Below are 17,991 nucleotides of genomic sequence, written 5' to 3'. Positions count from 1 at the left end.
CTCATCTCAAAGTTAGGTTTTCTCTTGGGAAATCAATCAAATTGGCCATGTCTGCCATATTGTGTTTAACTGTCCACACTCTATCCCAAACAGACCTCTCTTAGCAGTGAGATGAAGGGTGGATCTGGGCCAGGGTGCAGGAAACTTCCCCAGGCTGAGTGGCAGGCCTGCCCTGCTTCTTCCTAGCCTGATTCAGAGCTTGGAAAGTGAGGCACAGAACCATGCCAGGAACTTTCTCTACAGGCTCCTGTTCTTAGACCCGGCAGGCTTGGCTCAGTGACAGTGACATGTGTGGGTTCAGGATATGTGATCCTTTACTAGGGACTTTGGCAGCTTTTGCAGCTATGGGGTGGCTCCCAAGTCTTCCTACACACTCTAGTCTTCAAAGGGGGGGGGGGTTCATCTCTTGTCTCCCATCTACTCAGGAACTCTTTCCACTGAATATTTTCTAGTGTGCTTAACTGCCAGGGAAAGCCTAAGCGTTTCCGGGAAAGTAAAGAATTGTAGCCTGTACTGTTTCTGGGGTCTTTGTCCCCGGTTCTAGAGGATGAATTTGTTCTTTTCTTCTCCCTACAAAAAAGTATGATACATCGCATAATTTATTTTCTCCGGTAAGAATTTCTGATAAAGAGGTTGAAGGTCAAAAAGCTGCATTAGCTGGAACATGCTATTAGGATCAGGGACCTTGTGCTAACTATCTCGTTAGAGTTTTTGGTTATTTTTGTTATCTGAGTGGCTCAGTCTAAACCACACTCAATCTTTAAATGTTGCAGCATTGAAGTTATATACAGGGAAAAGTCTTAGACTCAGAAACAAATGCCCATTTGTAACTGAGTCCAAGACACCTCCAGGCTGTTTCCTTACCGGAGTGTGACATGAAATGTTGCTCCTGGAAGTCTGCATCCATGGGACCAGTGCGGGATTTGTGATCTTTCAACGTACCTCTGAGTCCATGTTGTTCGTTGATTGATAACATCCTGTTGGCAATGTCTGCGTTGGCACTCCCTGCCTGAGCTGGAGAAGCTGTTTCCTTTCTTGCCTTTGCCTTTGGTCACAATGGCAGGGAACATTCATTAAGAGACAATACAGATACCACCACATTCTGTCTCAGGGAAACCCCTCTAGGAATTTGTGCTTTCTACAAGTGTTTCATTTTCAAGTTAAAAACAACACTAACAACACAAGCACCATGGAACTTGGGTTCCTGGATGACAATCACACGTTACCCAACCTGTTCCCACACCTTCAACCATTTATCTCAGAAAAATAAAAAGCATCCTGTGCTTTCTACCTTGAAGATGTGTCATGAGGATGTGGTGAGCTCGTATTCTGGAAAGTGTTTAGAAACACTAGCACAAGGACTATGCTTATAGAACTTTGAAGAAATGCTCCAAAGTCCTCTTTTTTTAAAAAAAGCAGCTTTTTTATTGAATTACTGTGAGATAGAACCTTACAAAGCTGCTCATGATTGGAGTTTAGTCATACAGTATTCCAACACCCATCCCTCCACCAGTGTCCACTTCCCAGTACCAGTGTCCTCAGATTCCCTCCCATCATCCCCCACCCCCCACCCCCTTCCTGCCTCTATGGCAGGCGCTTTTCCGTTTTGCCTGTCTCTCTTTCTGTCTCTCTCTCCACCCCCCTTTTGGGAATGCCCGCTGTTTAAATAAACGAAGAGATTCCCCAAATACAGTCAGTTGGTTTGGCAAATTATTTGGGGTGCTCAAAGTCCAGTCCCCTTCCCCTTTCGTACTCAGAACAGTTAGTTGAAGATTATTAGACTATAGGGATTAGAATAGTCTGGGTGGTCTTTTTTACCTACAGGATAAACCCCCCAAAATTAGTCATGCAGTCAAAACCATATGTAACTGGGCTAACCTCTATTATCTTCCTCATATATCAATTAATCTCATTTACTCTCTGTGATCACCACTCTCACCAATGCCTCTGGGTGACTGTAGTCTTGGGTACTTTTGGGCTTCTGAATTTTTTTTAATAACCTTATGTCTGTGTTTTCTTCCTAAATCATACCTCACTGTAAGATAAAAGTAAAAAATATTCCCACATATGCTTCTCTGATAACTATCCTCTCTATCAGCGATTTCTGGATTCTCTCTCATTTGGGAGAAGACATGATCTCTATTCATAGAAAATAATTTGAAGGTAGGGATTATGTTTTTTTTATTCAAGTCTGAGATCACACCTTAATGAGTTTGTGCTAAAAAATATTTGTTGAAATTAGTGAGTCATCGATTCACTAAAATATGATTTTCTTTGTGTCAAAATTCAACATGTAAATGTCTACTAAGAATTATTTATTTGCATTGCTAATCCTTGAGCCTAATTGTTTTACAAGCATAGGTGATTTTTTACTCTTCGAAGCTAGCTAAATATGGAACATTGTTTATATGCCTAAGTATGACATTCAAGACCATCTACCCTTGGGGCTCAGTATACCTCTTGAACACATAGAGAACAGGAAGTAAACTCTCCTAGTTCCCTTTGAAAACTAACTCAGTCTAAAGCAGGGTTTCCAGCTTTTTATTAACCCAGAACTTCATTTTAATTTAAATTTTGGGGGAGGGGTCACATAGGGTGATGCACAGGGGTTACTCCTGGCTTGCACTCAGGAATTATTCCTGAAAACGCCTGGGGGACCATATGGGATGCTGGGGATCAAACCCAGGTTGGTTGCGTGCAAACGCCTAACCTTCTGCAGCATCTCTCCAGTCCTATTTTTACCTTTTAAAATTGAGGTATCAGGTTTTACAATACTGTTAATTGAAACTTTTTTCATGCAGACATCATTTCAATACCATACCCACCACTAAGTACAGGTTTCCCAACAACAAAGTACAGCTTTCCCCCACCAGTGTCCCAAAGGCCTCACAGTCCCTCACCCATATAAGCTCAGTTCTATTAACAAAATCTCTAGCTTTCATGACGTTGATTGTTTGTTATTCTTTTACTATGCTTCTTTATATTCCACATAGGAGAGAAGACTTTTAAATTATAATTCATTGTGGGAGCAATGACACTTTATATAGATGAGTAAAGTTAAATTCCTGAAATTCCAAAAATTTTTAAGTAAATGATAATTTAATAAAAAAATTATTTCAACAACAGTATGTATTTCTTTTTTACAGGCATATATTTCAAAAAATAATAGTATAGATACTTTTATGCTAATAAAATTTAAGATTTATATAAAATAGATCTTACTAATATACAATTTAGTCATAATGAAGAAAATTAAGAAAATCTCAAGGGGAAATCTGAATAGGACTACCAAGGTATAAAAATATGCTTAGGGCTATAAAGGGAATATTGACTATGTTAGAAAATATTTAATGGATAATGCTTAGGCATCTGCATTAATCACTGGATCACTGTATCCGTGTTGTCCTATTGCTCATTGAGTTGCTTGAGTGGGCACCAGTAACGTCTCATTTGACCCTGTCGCATTCAGGGTCAGGGGAATGAGGCCTATTATTATTGTTATTATTATTTTTTATTGGTGAATCACCATGAGGAGCAGTTACATACTTACAAACTTTCGTGCTTGCATTTCAGAGGCCCTTTATTGTTACTGTTTTTGGCATATCGAATACGTCACGGGTAGCTTGCAAGACTCTGCTGTGCATCTGCATTAATAAATAAATAATTATAATAGAAATCTCTATGGATATAATATAAAAAAATTACCTGAACAAAGAGTATTTAATATAATTGAAACATATTAATACGTTATTTAAAAAGTATGCTATTTCTTAGCAAATTAGGAGTAAACAGACCTTTTTAAATCTAGTAGAGGGTAATCAAAAGTGACATGAGTAAATACCATACTCAATGGCAAAATGCTGAGAAGATTATCCTGTCCTTTAACACTTCATGTAAAACTACTTTCAAGGCTATAAATTCCTAAATTTTTACATGTCCCCAAAACTCTATGTCCTTCCTTCAAATCTGAATGATAATCTAGCTGAAAAAAATATTCCTGGTAAGGAATTCATGACACTGAGTTAGTTTCTTTCTTTCTTTCTTTCTTTCTTTCTTTCTTTCTTTCTTTCTTTCTTTCTTTCTTTCTTTCTTTCTTTCTTTCTTTCTTTCTTTCTTTCTTTCTTTCTTTCTTCCTTTCTTTCTTTCTTCCTTCCTTCCTTCCTTTCTTCCTTTCTTCCTTCCTTTCTTTCTTTCTTTCTTTCTTTCTTTCTTTCTTTCTTTCTTTCTTTCTTTCTTTCTTTCTTTCTTTCTTTCTTTCTTTCTTTCTTTCTTTCTTTCAATTTTAAACTATGTCCCACTGTTCTCTTCTGGCTCATAAAATTTCATTTGCTGCGAATCCTATAAGCTTTCCTTTGTATATAGTTCTTTTTCTGTTCTTTTTGCTTTCATTATTGTTACTCTGTCTTCTCTCATTTTGTCTAGGAGCTTTTCTATTTGGATCTATTTTTGCCAGAATCCTTTGGACCTTTTGAATCTGGGTGCCTTAAGAGCTGGATGTTGCTGTTAGTCTTCTCTGTTATTATTTTCACCCATGAATTTTGTGGGTTTACACACATCTTCCCCATTTTGTGGACTGTGCTTTCACCGTACTGCTGAGGGTGAACCTTTATAGGTAACAATCCTGGGAGTCTCAGAAGAATTAAGTTGGGTGTTGCTTTTTCTCTCTTTTTTTGTCTCCTTCCCTGACCCTCTTCACTTGACAGGAAGTGTAAGTGTGAGCAGTGTGAGGTGTAATAAGAGAGCTGTCAAAAGTGACCATGTGGTTCAGGAGATGGGGAGATGGCCTGCTGAGATGACCCAGGTTGAGGGGGAAGCTGCTGTGACCCAGATGGAAGGGAGGAGCATCTGCTTCTGGTTCCCAAAAAGGCCCTGGGGAAGTCAGCTGAGAGGCTAACTTTTGCCTGAAGGGTAGAGGAAGAAGTGGGGCTGAGATATGGAGCTTGGCCTGCTGCTATGCAGTGGTCAGGCAGGGAGGCTCAGCTCAAAATGTTATGCTAATTAAGTTTGTTGTAGTGGGCTGTCCTGTGCATTATGTATTGCAGGATGTGTAGGACTCAATTCCTACCCCTGAAGCCCCATCTCTAAGCCATACTTGTAGTAACAGCATCTTTCCTTGCTACTGCCTCCTGAGATTGTGACAATAAAAACTGTCTCCAGATATATTCACTTATGGTTGATTTTTCTCAGGGTCTTGTAATCATTGACTCATTTCTACTTCATAAGAACTCAGGTGCCATCTTTTACCTGGAACCAAGAGAAATGAACTTAGTGTTAGGCAAATGCTTTCTGAAAAACAGGAATAGGCAATGCACTACTGTTCCCTGGAATAGTCAGAAGTAGATCATAATACAAGTGACAGAGAGTAAGCCAAAGAAAACCATAGAGTTAGATGGTTGCTTTTCAAAATCTTGTGATTCTGTCGGTTGGAGAAAGGGTTAAGTACAGAGATTCAAAGGCTATCTTGGGGGCCAACTGTGTTAAGATTTGAAATTTTTAACAACTCCTAAAAAGATTCTTGTGTTTCTAAAAGTTTGAGAACTAACCCTGCAACAGATTTCACAGTGACATTGATAATAATAAAAAATATTGCACCCTAACTTTGTTTTCTTTTTATCTTTCAAATCAGTGGCCTCTTCAGTACTAAAACAATTCATATGTTCATGAGAAAAAAGTTGCCACCAGAATGTAAGTTTGGCCAGGCAGCTCCCGTGAGTCTGTCAAACCTGATCAACTGGGACAGGGTCCAAGCTGTCTTTTCAGTACAATCGGGGCATCTGCTGTTTTTTTTTTTTTCAATCTTTTCCCATCTACTTGGTCTATGCAGCTTCTTTTCCTAATTCAAAGGACATTTTTCTGAGGCTTAGAAAGAAAAAAAGAAAGGAAAGCAAGTCCAGATAAGGTGCTGTTTGGCAAGAGAATAGGATAAAATGTATTGAAATTGCTTCAAAGTTAGTTATTTGATTTGGGTTTCTATCTTTTTATAATAAGTAAACTTTAAATACTTCATCCAACTTTCCAAGTTGTGTACAGTCACAACAGTTCCTAACTTAATGAATAGATATACAACTGCTTTCTGAGTATGGAATACACATACCTTATTTCTTGGCTAATTTCTAATGTCTGGTAATACACTCTGTTAGTGATCCACTTGTTTGAAATACAGGGCTACAACAACTCTATGTGCCTTAATGTTTGGGGCAAAAACACATCTGGATACTCACCCTTGCAATAATCACATAGAAAACTGCTATAGTTTTCAAGTGATTGGAAGCAGAAAGCTACCAGACAGATACCGCAAGGTTCCATGGAAAGATGTCACCTTGTGGGGGCTGGAGAGATAACATAGCAATAGGGCTCTTGCCATGCACATACAATGGCCAGGGTTCAATCTCCAGCATACCACACTACTACACGGTCCCCCCACCAGGAGTGATCCCTGAGCACAAAGCCAGTTAAAAGCCCTGAGTGCAACTGGCTGTGACTGAAAAACAAAAACAAAAAAAGCAAAACAAAACAAAAACTCATCTCAGTGGCTTTGTTTACTGGGAATCAAAATAAATGGCATTGTGGATTTTATCTGAATAAGACAGAAAGACAGAAAATGTTGATCAGGAGAGAGCAATTCAAAAGACAAACCAATCCAGTTTTCCATTGAAGCTGTGTCTCCTAGTCCAAACACAACCCCATCAGTAGAATAGCTGAGCCGACACCAGGAAATGTAAATACATCTCCACGCAGTAATGTGATCCCACCAGAGGCCTACCCTGATTTTCTGCAACAGAAGTTGGCCCCAGTCCTTTCAGATTTATGTTTCTAGGGTCTTTCTTTTTCTCTTTTATTAGCATGCCTGTGTCTATTTGTCAAGCAGTTAGGTTGGTATCTGCGTGTTTGGAGATTAGAGAAGTCTAGATAAAACACTAAATAGGAACTCAGACCCAAAGGTAGAGAGATCCATTTTTCACATTTACCAAATGCTACTTTTACAGAAAGCTGAAACTTGAGTCAGGAGGACTCTTTCCTTTTACTCTGGCTTGCCTAATATTCTGGTATACTACAATTTTATCTACTTTTAGAGGAAAAGTAGGAGAATGAGCATTATCTTAGATGGAAATCTGAGGATATGCTATGTATTATTCACAGGCCAAATTTTTTTGGAAAATCTTCTTGAAAGTCAGTGGGATTTTATAGATACTTGCCATTCCACCCCCTCTGTGTTAGCCGCACCCAACATAAATCAGAAAATGTCTTTAGTAGATGGGATTTTTGGCCTCAGTTCTTTCTTTGGGTGGTGGTGGCAGTGGGTGGGAGTGTTAGCCACACCCAGTAGTCCTTAGGGTCTTGTCCTGACTCTGTGCTCAGAAATGATTCCTGGAGGTGCACAGGGGATCATATGTACAATGCCAGGGATCCAAAGGAGACTGACAAACAATGCAGTACTATCTCTCCAGCTTTGGTCTCAATTCTTTCTGTACAACCTTTACCATGTATGTGACTTTACAACCCTACTCACAAAAGAGAGAATAAACATTTTTTACTGCAATGCAAATTGCTTAAATCAAGGGAGTGTGGGTAGCAGCGATCATAACCAATTCTGCACTTGGACATTAATGAGCATCATTTCTCCCATTTCTGTAAGGAGAACTCCCCCATATTGATTTCCTTCTGCCTGAGACCTCTAGTGATGGAAATATAGAGAACCTGTATTATGGAGCCAAGAACAGTCAAGATATACAGCCTCAGGGTTGCTTGGCTGTATTCAATCCCCAGCTGACCTGAAAACCCATGAGTAAAGAAAAAAAGGTGTTGTTTTAATACATTACATTTTGGAATAAATTATTTAATATACAGTAATAGGCAACTTGATATAGTGTCTGTATCTAATTAATTCATATGTTAATTCTCAGCTCAATATGTTTAGGGTTAGACAGGTAATTTTTTCTAGTCTCTTTCAAATACTTCAGAACTGATTCTATACATCAGCTTCCCTAGTAGCATGTTGCTAAAGACCAGTTACCCTTTCTAATTAATAATGACTCTGGGAATTGGCCCTATCCTACAATATATATATATATAATTGAGATTGTGCATGAAATAGTCCAGACCTAGAGGAAGGCATATGGCTTTGGGATCAAAAATTTTGGAATTAAATTGAGCTTCTATCCTGCAACTGTGTAATTTATGTGAGGCCATTTAACTTCTTTGAATCTCAGTTTCTCATTTGCTTAGATAGCCAGGAGAGAGTTCAGAAAATGGAAAAGAGCTCAATACACAGTGTTAAATAAATGACAGCTCTTATGGTAGTGAAATAAGTCAATGAATTCTGTTTCTGTCAACATCAGTGACCTGAACCCCTTTGTAAGTTCCTACCTTTTCCTTTCTATGAAAGATGGCAACTTTCCTGGGCATTTTCTGGTGTCAATCTTTACTCAGTAGACTCCTTTCAGAGTGGGTATTAAACAGTTGACCTGACTTTCCTAGTTAAATAGTGCTCTGTATTCTTAACAATAAAAATAGCAGAAGCAGATATAATAGAAATAGAGTCCTTATTAGCTTCAAATGCTTTATGTTGATCATCTCATTTAATTTTTAAAGAAGTCTTCAGCTATGTATTGATCTAAATGTGCCCACTTACCCAAATTCATATATATAAATCCTAACCTCTAATATTTGGAGAAAGGGACTTTAGGAGGTAATTAGATTTTATGAAGTCATAGAATAAGACACATAGGATAGGATTCAATGGTATCCTTTCAGTAACATGACAGAGAGTTCTTGCGTGTGCTCCAGAAGGCCAGGTGGACGCAGTGAGTAGATTTCCATCTACAAGCAAAGGGGACTTCTCATCAGTAACAAATCATATGAACACTTTGATTTCTCCTTTACAGTTTCCAGATCTCTGAGAATAATTCTGTTGCTAGATCCACTCAGTCTGTGGAATTTTGTTAGGACAACCTGAGTGTACAAAAACTCCATATATGTTTGATATGTTTGTTATGATCACGATCTCCATTTTAGAGTTAAGAAAATTAAGGCTCAGGTGCTGAAGCAATAGGATAGGGGTTAAGGCCTTGCATTGCTGCTGACCTGGGTTTGATCCTTGGTACCACATATGGTTCCCCAATCCCCTCCAGAAGTAACCATAAGTACAGTGCCAAGACTATGCCCTGAGAACCACTGGGTGTGGTCCAAAACAAAAAACATAAAACAACAACAAAAATTAAACTTCAAAGAGATTAAACAAGTTCTCCTGGTCCCACATCCAGCAAATGATACAGACAGAATCCTCCTCCACAACCCTATTTCTAAGTCTTTGATGAATCACTCTGCTCTCTCTCCTGGTCAACTCTGTTCTATCTTACTCATTGCAGGTAGTTTGCAGGCCTGAGGCAAAGAAAACTGCTAGCCACCAAAACAGAAGGCCTGATGCTGAGCAGAGATAGGTCGTCAGCTTAAGTATCTGAGGTGGGAGAAGCAATAATATGGCTTTTGAAGGAAGATAACTTTGGTAGAGTAGAACTTATAACATTTTTGTTTGGGTCCTCTTGGCTGGAACCCTTTGGGTCTCTTGAACTTCAGGTTCTTCTCAGATATGGCTTCTTTGGTTAATGTTTCTTTATAGAAATTATACCATAGATAAATTGGGGCTCTTGAGTTTAAGCATGCTGGGGCTGTGCCTGCTGGCAACTTGTGCTCACAAGTGAGTGATGGTTCAGCATGTATGTCTCCACAAGATCCTTGAGACATTTGAGGAATCTCAGCTGATCAAAGCTGATTTTTCACTTGACCTTTATTAAGATCTTAGTGGATCATCTATTTATTTTTGTTTTGGGGCCACACCTGGCTTGGATCTCAGAGGTTGCTTCCTGAGGGACAGTCTATAATCCTTTGGGAGCAGCCCCTGAGCCCTGAGCTGGGTGTGGTCCCAAAGCAAAGAAATAGACAACTGACCCACTAATATTTTTTTCCTTGTCTCTTTGATCAGCTTTTTACTCAATATTTAGCTGTCAAATGATTTGCCTTTTATATAACAAAAGTTTATGCAGCAGGCTTCTTCTATGCTACCCACTAAGACCTTAAAAGTGGTGTGAGGGGCTGGAGTGACAGTATACCAGGTAGAGTAGGGCATTTGTATTGCTGACCTAGGTTCAATCCTGGCATCCCAAGCAATGCCAGGAGTAATTCCTCAGTGTCAGGAATAACCCCTGAGCATCACCAGCCCTAAAATAAAACATTTATTGGTATAAGTTTGGCTTGTATAAATAAGGTGCTTTAAATACGTTGCTTTTTATTTTGTAGAGTACAAATGAGGGCCAAATGGATTTCATCATTTATATTTACCATAGATAAATTGAGGATCTTGAGTTTGAGTAGGGAATATGTGCCATTAATGTGTATTCCTTCATAGACTGATTTGCAGGGAAGTGTAACAGATGCACAACAGGTACACATTAATACAACTACTTTTATGTTCCATACACAAGACCAGATTTACCCATTTAAAATTTCTGTAATATTCTAAATTATTAAACAAAAATTTGTATTATGTGTTTCTTAAATGTATGTAAAAATAAACACTACCTTGTAAGGTGGGAGGTGGAAGTTGATTTTAGGATTCTTCCATTAGAGGAATGGAAGAAATGACAGTATCAGTTTAAAATTAAAGCTTTCCAACAATCAAGAAAAAAAAAACCCTCCTGCCCCTGCACCATGCTGTCTTCACCAGGGCCTCCTCGGAGGGAGGTGGGTTGAGTTTCCCTCCCCACTTCAAGCAGAGCCCCAGCAGCCAAAAACCTTCAGAACCCAACCGCAGCCATGCTCAAGGCCAGTCTCCACATGCTCAGACAAGGCACATGCATGAAGGAACTAACAGAGGAACCCAGGTATGTGGGACCTGTGGCTGAGATCTCCAAGCCTGCTTGGATCAGGACTGGGCCTCCTCCACCCAGACCCCCTGTTTTCCAGTAGCTTGGCAGTCACACCCACAAATTCCCCCCCTCCCCCCCGCCCTCACCCGCCATGTAATCTAATCAATGGCCAAGATCCAGAGACTATAAAACAAAGCCCCTGGAAGAGAGCAATGCAGAATCTTGTATGGAAGAGCCTGGCAAGCTCCCCTTGGCATATTCAATATGCCCAAAACAGTAACAATAATAGGCCTCATTCCCCTCACCCTGAATGTAACAGGGATGAATGGAGACGTTACTGGCACCTGCTCAAGCAAATTGATGAGTAACGAGACGACAGTGATACAATGACATAGAAATTCATTCTGAAGCAATAGTGATGGGTTCAGGTGGGGTACATTTGGGTAGATCAGCCTGACATGGGTTCCTTGGTCCCAAGAGAGTAGACATAGCAGGAAACCCAGAAGTTCCAGTTTTCTATGATAGTAGACTAAGAGATTCCAAGAAGATCTCACTGCTGCAGATATCTGGAAGCATCTGGCAGGATCCATGGTTGTCAGTAAGTCAATGATCATTTAAGAGTTGGTAGAGTTCACTAAGGAGATAAACAAGAATCAAAAGAGGGTATGGGTCCTGTGTTACCTTCTATTTATGCTAAGAATTAACTTTTTTGTGAGAAATAGTAAGAAGGGGAGAGATGGTAGATAACCTAAACATGATATGGTCATCTGAAAATTATTCAAACCAGAAGACTCTGAAGGGCTATTAATTGACATATTTAAAAAAAAACTCCCCAACTACCCATTTCAGTGGGGGAACCCACAAGGAATGTTACAGCCATAGTTGAGAAATTAAGAAAATGACATTTCTTTGCACCCCTGAAAATCAATATGAATATGATTTTGTGTGAGTTCATGTTGTGGAGACAATCATACTAATAATAACTGCTATGAACCTGTGTATAAGTGTGTGCTGAGTAATCTGCAGGGATCTTTTCTTTTAACCTTCAGCAAACAGCCCTATGAGGCATATATTTCTCTACTGTTGTCTTTTCCTTACCTATGGGGAAAGTGCATTTCAGCTAAACTCAGTTATTGGTATAAGAAATGATGGTTGTAAAGTGATTTGGCTTGGCTATAAACCCAGACTAGGGAACTCTAGAGTTCAGGTACCCCACTACTTCCTCCCTCACACTGTCTTTTTATGGCTGTATATCTTTTGTTTTTTTTCCCAAATTCACTAATCTATTTCTTTTGCTGAGCTTGTGGGGGGAAAAAGAAGTGTCATTCCATTTATTTTCCATGGCAATGTTTAAAGAGAGCATTTCTACCATTTAATTCCTATTGGGCACAGATTTATTTTCCCTCAGGAGCTCCAATACTCTCAAGGCTAAGAAGAATTAAAGAGAGCATTTGTTGTAGTAGATTATTCATGGTAAAGAATTTGCTGCAGCCAGAGCAACAATGACCTGTTTGTGTGTAGACTGCAAGGGTGGCATCTGTGTCACACTGAATACCATAAGCAGAACATTGAGCAATGAGCTTATCCACTGGACCAGTGAAGTGGCCTTCCATGACAATAATTTATAGATAGAACTGCTGGGTACTTCTTAGTGATTTTTAGCGTGATTCTTTCTGATACAGCCAACAACTCATTTCCAATAATGAAAGCTAATTACATTAAAACGAATCTATCTGTAAGTAAGCAAGCATTCTTCATGTATGTACTTCTTAAAACCTCTAGCTCCCATTTCCCTTTGCCTTGTTTGTTTCTTAATGAGGGAATGATTTCATGTATCGTGTGTTTAATGTTAAGTCAAGAGTCAGTTACAGATGATTGGGAGAGAATAATCACTTGGTCCTCCAGAGAGAGGGGAGAGAGGGTGCAGGGGAGGAGGAAGGGAGAGAGAGAGAGAGAGAGAGAGAGAGAGAGAGAGAGAGAGAGAGAGAGAGAGAGAGAGAGAGAGAGAGAGAGAGAGAGAGAGAGAGAGAAAGAAAGAAAGGGAGAGGGAGAAAGAGGGAGGGAGGGAGGGAGGGAGGGAGGGAGGGAGGGAGGGAGGGAGGGAGGGAGGGAGGGAGGGAGACAGCTATTATGTTATGCTCTGCATAAGTCTGTTATGCAGTCATGCAGGCTACAGAGGTAATTGCCATTTCAAAGCTTTTATCAGATGAAGACTATCATCAAACCATTGACACCAGCTGGACAGCTCATGATTCACCCCTCCTCTGCAGCCCTCCCTTGCCTCCCCTCCCCCCGCCCTCACCCCACTACACATGCACTGTCCCACTATTTTCTGTTTCTATATAAACTGAAAATTCAGCTTGAAAGAAATAATCTGGGGGAGTGGAGGCAATAAATGAGAATCCCATATTCTCATGATAAACCTGCTTTTCTCACTCGAAGTCCTTTCTCTCTGGTATTGGCCTTTGAGCAGTGAGCCACCAAATCTTGACTCTGGTAATAGATTTTGGCAAGATAGTCAGGAAGGGTGGTGTGCCCCAGGTGGCTTAGCTCTTCTGGCTCCTAAATGTTGGAGCAGTTGGCTGACACAGTTCCAGGACTTGCCCAGTCATGTTACTAGGAGCAACAGCAGCCATCTGGTGTGCGCCAACCACTTGCAGTTAGCTGACCCTATGGGGAAAATTTGGGAAACTTCTAGCAGCTGCTGAGACTCATTTCTCTCAGAGATTCTTCCTTTATATCTTCCCTTTAGAGTGTCCTCTTACCTAAGTGATAGATGGAGAAAAGCAATTTCAGCTTAGAAGGAGTTGACAGACTCTAGGACTAGTAAGCCCCTAGTGTGCACAACCTAAAATCCTGTCTTTATTCTTGGAAAGTCTTTAGTCATTTCATTTTTATTTTATTTTATTTTTATTTTTATTTTTTTTGCTCTTTGGGTCACACCCAGCAATGCACAGAGGTTACTCCTGGCTCTGCACTCAGGAATTACTCCTGTTGTTGCTCAGGGGACCATATGAGATGCTGGAAATCGAATCTGGGTCGGCCGCATGCAAGGCAAATGCCCTACCCGCTGTGCTATCGCTCCAGCCCCTCTTTAGTCATTTTAGATCTTTATATCATTTAAGGTATTCATAAGTGTGACAAAATTTTGTGCCTTGAAATCTATAGTAAGATTTTAATTGGAAAGAAAGAACTATTAGTGTTTTATATTTGCTTGAGTTTGTTTCTTGCTTTTGGTATAACTCTGGGAAATTTAGCCTCAAGATCATTTAACACACACTGGATTATCCAAGAAAACACGACAACATATGATTATAATAATCACGATCACGATCACGATAGCCCTTAAACACTGATTTCTCGGGTGGGCCCAGTAACATCTCATTTCGTCCTTTCCCTGAGATCTTAGAAGTCCAGCTGGACTTGGCCCTCCCAACAATGTTGCACTGGGGGCTCTTCAGGGTCACAGGAATGAGATCCAGCTTGTTACTTGATTTTGCATATAAATAAACCATGGGAAGCTTGCAAGGCTGTCCCATGCGGGCAGGAAACTCTCAGAAGACTGCCAGTTTCTCCCAAAGGGAGAAGCAGGCTAAAGATATCGCAGGGCACGCACTTCTGAGAGCTTGCTTTTAAGTCTCTGGATGTTGACTGTTGATGGGATTACACACACTTGGGTTCCTCTGCCGGTACCTTCATGCATGAGGCCTGTCCAAACGTGTAGAGAGGAGCCTCCAGCATGACTGCTGCTAGGTTCCGGTGGTCTTCGGCTGCCGGGAGCTCTGCTTGGGGTGGGGAGGGAAGCTGGATCCCATCCCCTTCGAGGGGCCCCGGGGAAGACAGCCAGGCGTGCGGGCAAGAGACTCTCTAATTAGATTATAATAATAAAATATAATAATAGAATATAATAATTTTCTATTGCAATGGAGTATCATAAAACTAATTACCAAACTAAGGGATTTAGGAGTCTTTCATGTGGAAAATTTCCCTGCCTCACAGGATAAACAAGACCCAGGAAAACACCATGATTTCTATAAGTGGATAAGGGAGAAAACTAACACAACTAAAACATTAAAAGAAAATTTAAAAGAAAAGTTATTTCCATTTATAAATGTATATTTGTTTGTGTGTTTACCATTTGTGTTTTGCCTCAGTCTGCAGTTATGAGAATAATAGGTCCTAAATTTTTGTGGTTTGGTAATTTTGGGGGTAATTTTTGGACTGAAGTGATAGCACAGCTGGTAGGGCATTTGCCTTGCATGCAACCGACCCGAGTTCGATTCCTCTGTTCCTCTTGGAGAGCCTGGCAAGCTACCTAGAGTATCCCACCCACATGGCAGAGCTGGCAAGCTACCCATGGCATATTTGATATGCCAAAAACAGCAACAACAAGTCTCACTATGGAGATGTTACTGGTGCCCGCTCGAGCAAATCGATGAACAAATCGATGAACGGGTCGACAGTGCTACAGACAGATGACAGTGCTAATTTTTGGTAAATAAGAATTTGCTTTACAATTTTTAAGTTTTATTTAAAACGTACATTTTTGTAATTGTAATATTGGTTATGAAAACAATCACTTTAGGGGCTGGAGCAATAGCACAGTGGGTAGGGCGTTTGCCTTGCACGCGGCCGACCCGGGTTCATTCGCAGCATCCCATATGGTCCCCTGAGCATCGCCAGGGGTGATTCCTGAGTGTAGAGCCAGGAGTAACCCCTGTGCATTGCCAGGTGTGACCCAAAAACCAAAAACCAAAACCAAAACAAAAGCAAGCCAAAAACAATCACTTTAAAGTGAGCCAGTCAATGTAGACCGCACATGATGGCCGCTCAATACCTCTATTGCAAACCACAACATCCAAAAGGAGAGAGGGAGCAAAAGGGAATGCCCCACCACAGAGGCAGGGTGGAGTGGAAGGGATGGGGTAGGGGTGGTGGGAGGGATCCTGGGACCATTGGTGATGGAGTATGGGCACTGATAGAAGGATGGGTACTCAATCATTGTATGACTGAAACGCTAGCATGAAAGTTTGTAAGCCTGTAACTGTACCTCACAGTGATTCAATAATAAAAATGATAATAATAATAATAAATAAACAAATAAATAAAGTGAGCCAGTCAAGGTGGCAGGCTAGTGGGGCAGAAGAAAACTTTGGAAGATTGGTGGAGGGAAATTGACACTGGTGGTGGGGTTGGTGCTAGATCATCATATGTCTAAAACTCAACTATCAATAACTTATAAATCACAGATTTTTTAATAAGAAGTTTTCAAATTAAAAAACGTTACTTTTTGGCCCATATGTAGTGACTCTAGGAACCTTACCTTCATCAGTACCTACTTTCTAGTTATCTGAATATGAAGAGGTCATAAAATATCGTTGAATATTCAAAACAGCCTTCTAAAAAAATTAGTCAAAAAATCTAATTTTGTTTTATTTTGATTTAAAGTTTTTCATTTCTTTATACAGTTCATACATGTAAAATCAGGCAGTACTTGTCTTTCTTTGTACAATTATTTCACTAAATATAATATCATTATATTTATTTATGTTGTTCCAAATGGTAGAATTTTTTTCTTCTTTTGTTTCAGAGCTGAGAAGTATCCCATTATGTATAGATAGATATAGCATCTTTATCCACTTACTTATCAACAGATAGACATTATTTTCAATTCTTGGCTGTTATACATAATTCAGCAATAAACATGGGACTTTTTGAAAATCAGTAGTTTTGTGTTCTTCTGGTTAAAACATCCAGAAGAGGGAAATTGAATTGGCATAGAATTTTTATTTTTCATTTGTTGAGAAATTTTTATATTCCTTCATATAGCTTCAACAATTTGCATTTCCATCAATCGCATGTAAGGGCAAAAACGTGCTTCTTGTCTTATGAAAGCTGAACTGTTTGAACTTTTGAGTTTTGTTTTTTTTTAAAAAAAAACATTAAAATTGGAGGCTAGAGCTGTAGTACAGCAGGTAGGGTGCATACCTTTCACAGGGCTGACCTGGGTTTGATCCTTGGCATCCCATACAGTCCCTCAAGCACTGCCAGTAGTGATTCTTGAGTGTAGAGCTAGGAATAACCCCCAAGCACCACTGGGTGTGACTCCCCAAACCAGAAAATTTAAAAAAAACTATTAAAATGATTGATATTAGGTATATTTAATCACATAGGCTAAATAAATATAAATAATTTTCTACTTAAAATCCTGATTGTTGTAGATTAAATATTCTGTAAAATTTCTGTCATTCATCCCGTTGAGCAGTGGGTTTTAGTTTGCCACTTGAATCTGGTGTTCTGATGGAGGGTAGATAGTCAAGGAAACCCTATACTGCCTCTGGCCTCATCTTTATAAGAACTTGCAGCTTCAGATTGGGTCTGTTGGAATTGTTATTTTCCTGAGGTTGCTGTTCTGTGAGAAGCATGTGTCATATGGAGGGACCCTGGGAAATGAGTTGCTGAGTTGGGAGAGACACCAATCGAGAGACCAGCACACATTGGTATCAACAGGCAAGTGAGGGAACCATCCCAGAATATCAGAAATGAATCTTTCAATACTAGCTGGAATCAGAGATAAGTCATCCAGCTGAGTTCTCCCTGAATTTTAGACACACAAAATTGTGACCAATGTAATTATTGCTTAAGTCAGTGGTTTTTTTTCTTTTAACATTTTCACACTGCAGATAGGTGGAAATAGGATACCTTATGGACTACTAAGACATAAATAAAAGCTATGATTTATAATAACAATAGTATTATATATCAATGTTTATAATACTGCTGTATGATAAATGAATAGTATTTTTTTTCTTTTTTTGCTTTTTGGGTCACACCCAGCGATGCTCAGGGGTTACTCCTGGCTTTGCACTCAGAAATTACTCCTGGCAGTGCTTGGGGGACCATATGGGATGCCGGGGATCGAACCCAGGTTTGCCGCGTGCAAGGCAAACGCCCTACCCGCTGTGCTATCGCTCCAGCCCAGGAATAGTATTTGTTAAAAAGCAACAACTTTTTTTTGTAGACCAGCAAAAAAATTTTGTGGGCCAGCACTGGGCCATAGACCAGCAGTTGAAAACCACTAGCTTAAGCCATCAAGTTTTGTACTGTCTCATTGTGCCACAGTATA

Source organism: Sorex araneus, chromosome 11 (assembly GCF_027595985.1).
Source record: "Sorex araneus isolate mSorAra2 chromosome 11, mSorAra2.pri, whole genome shotgun sequence".
Classification (NCBI taxonomy): domain Eukaryota; kingdom Metazoa; phylum Chordata; class Mammalia; order Eulipotyphla; family Soricidae; genus Sorex; species Sorex araneus.
This window is presented reverse-complemented; position numbering follows the sequence as displayed.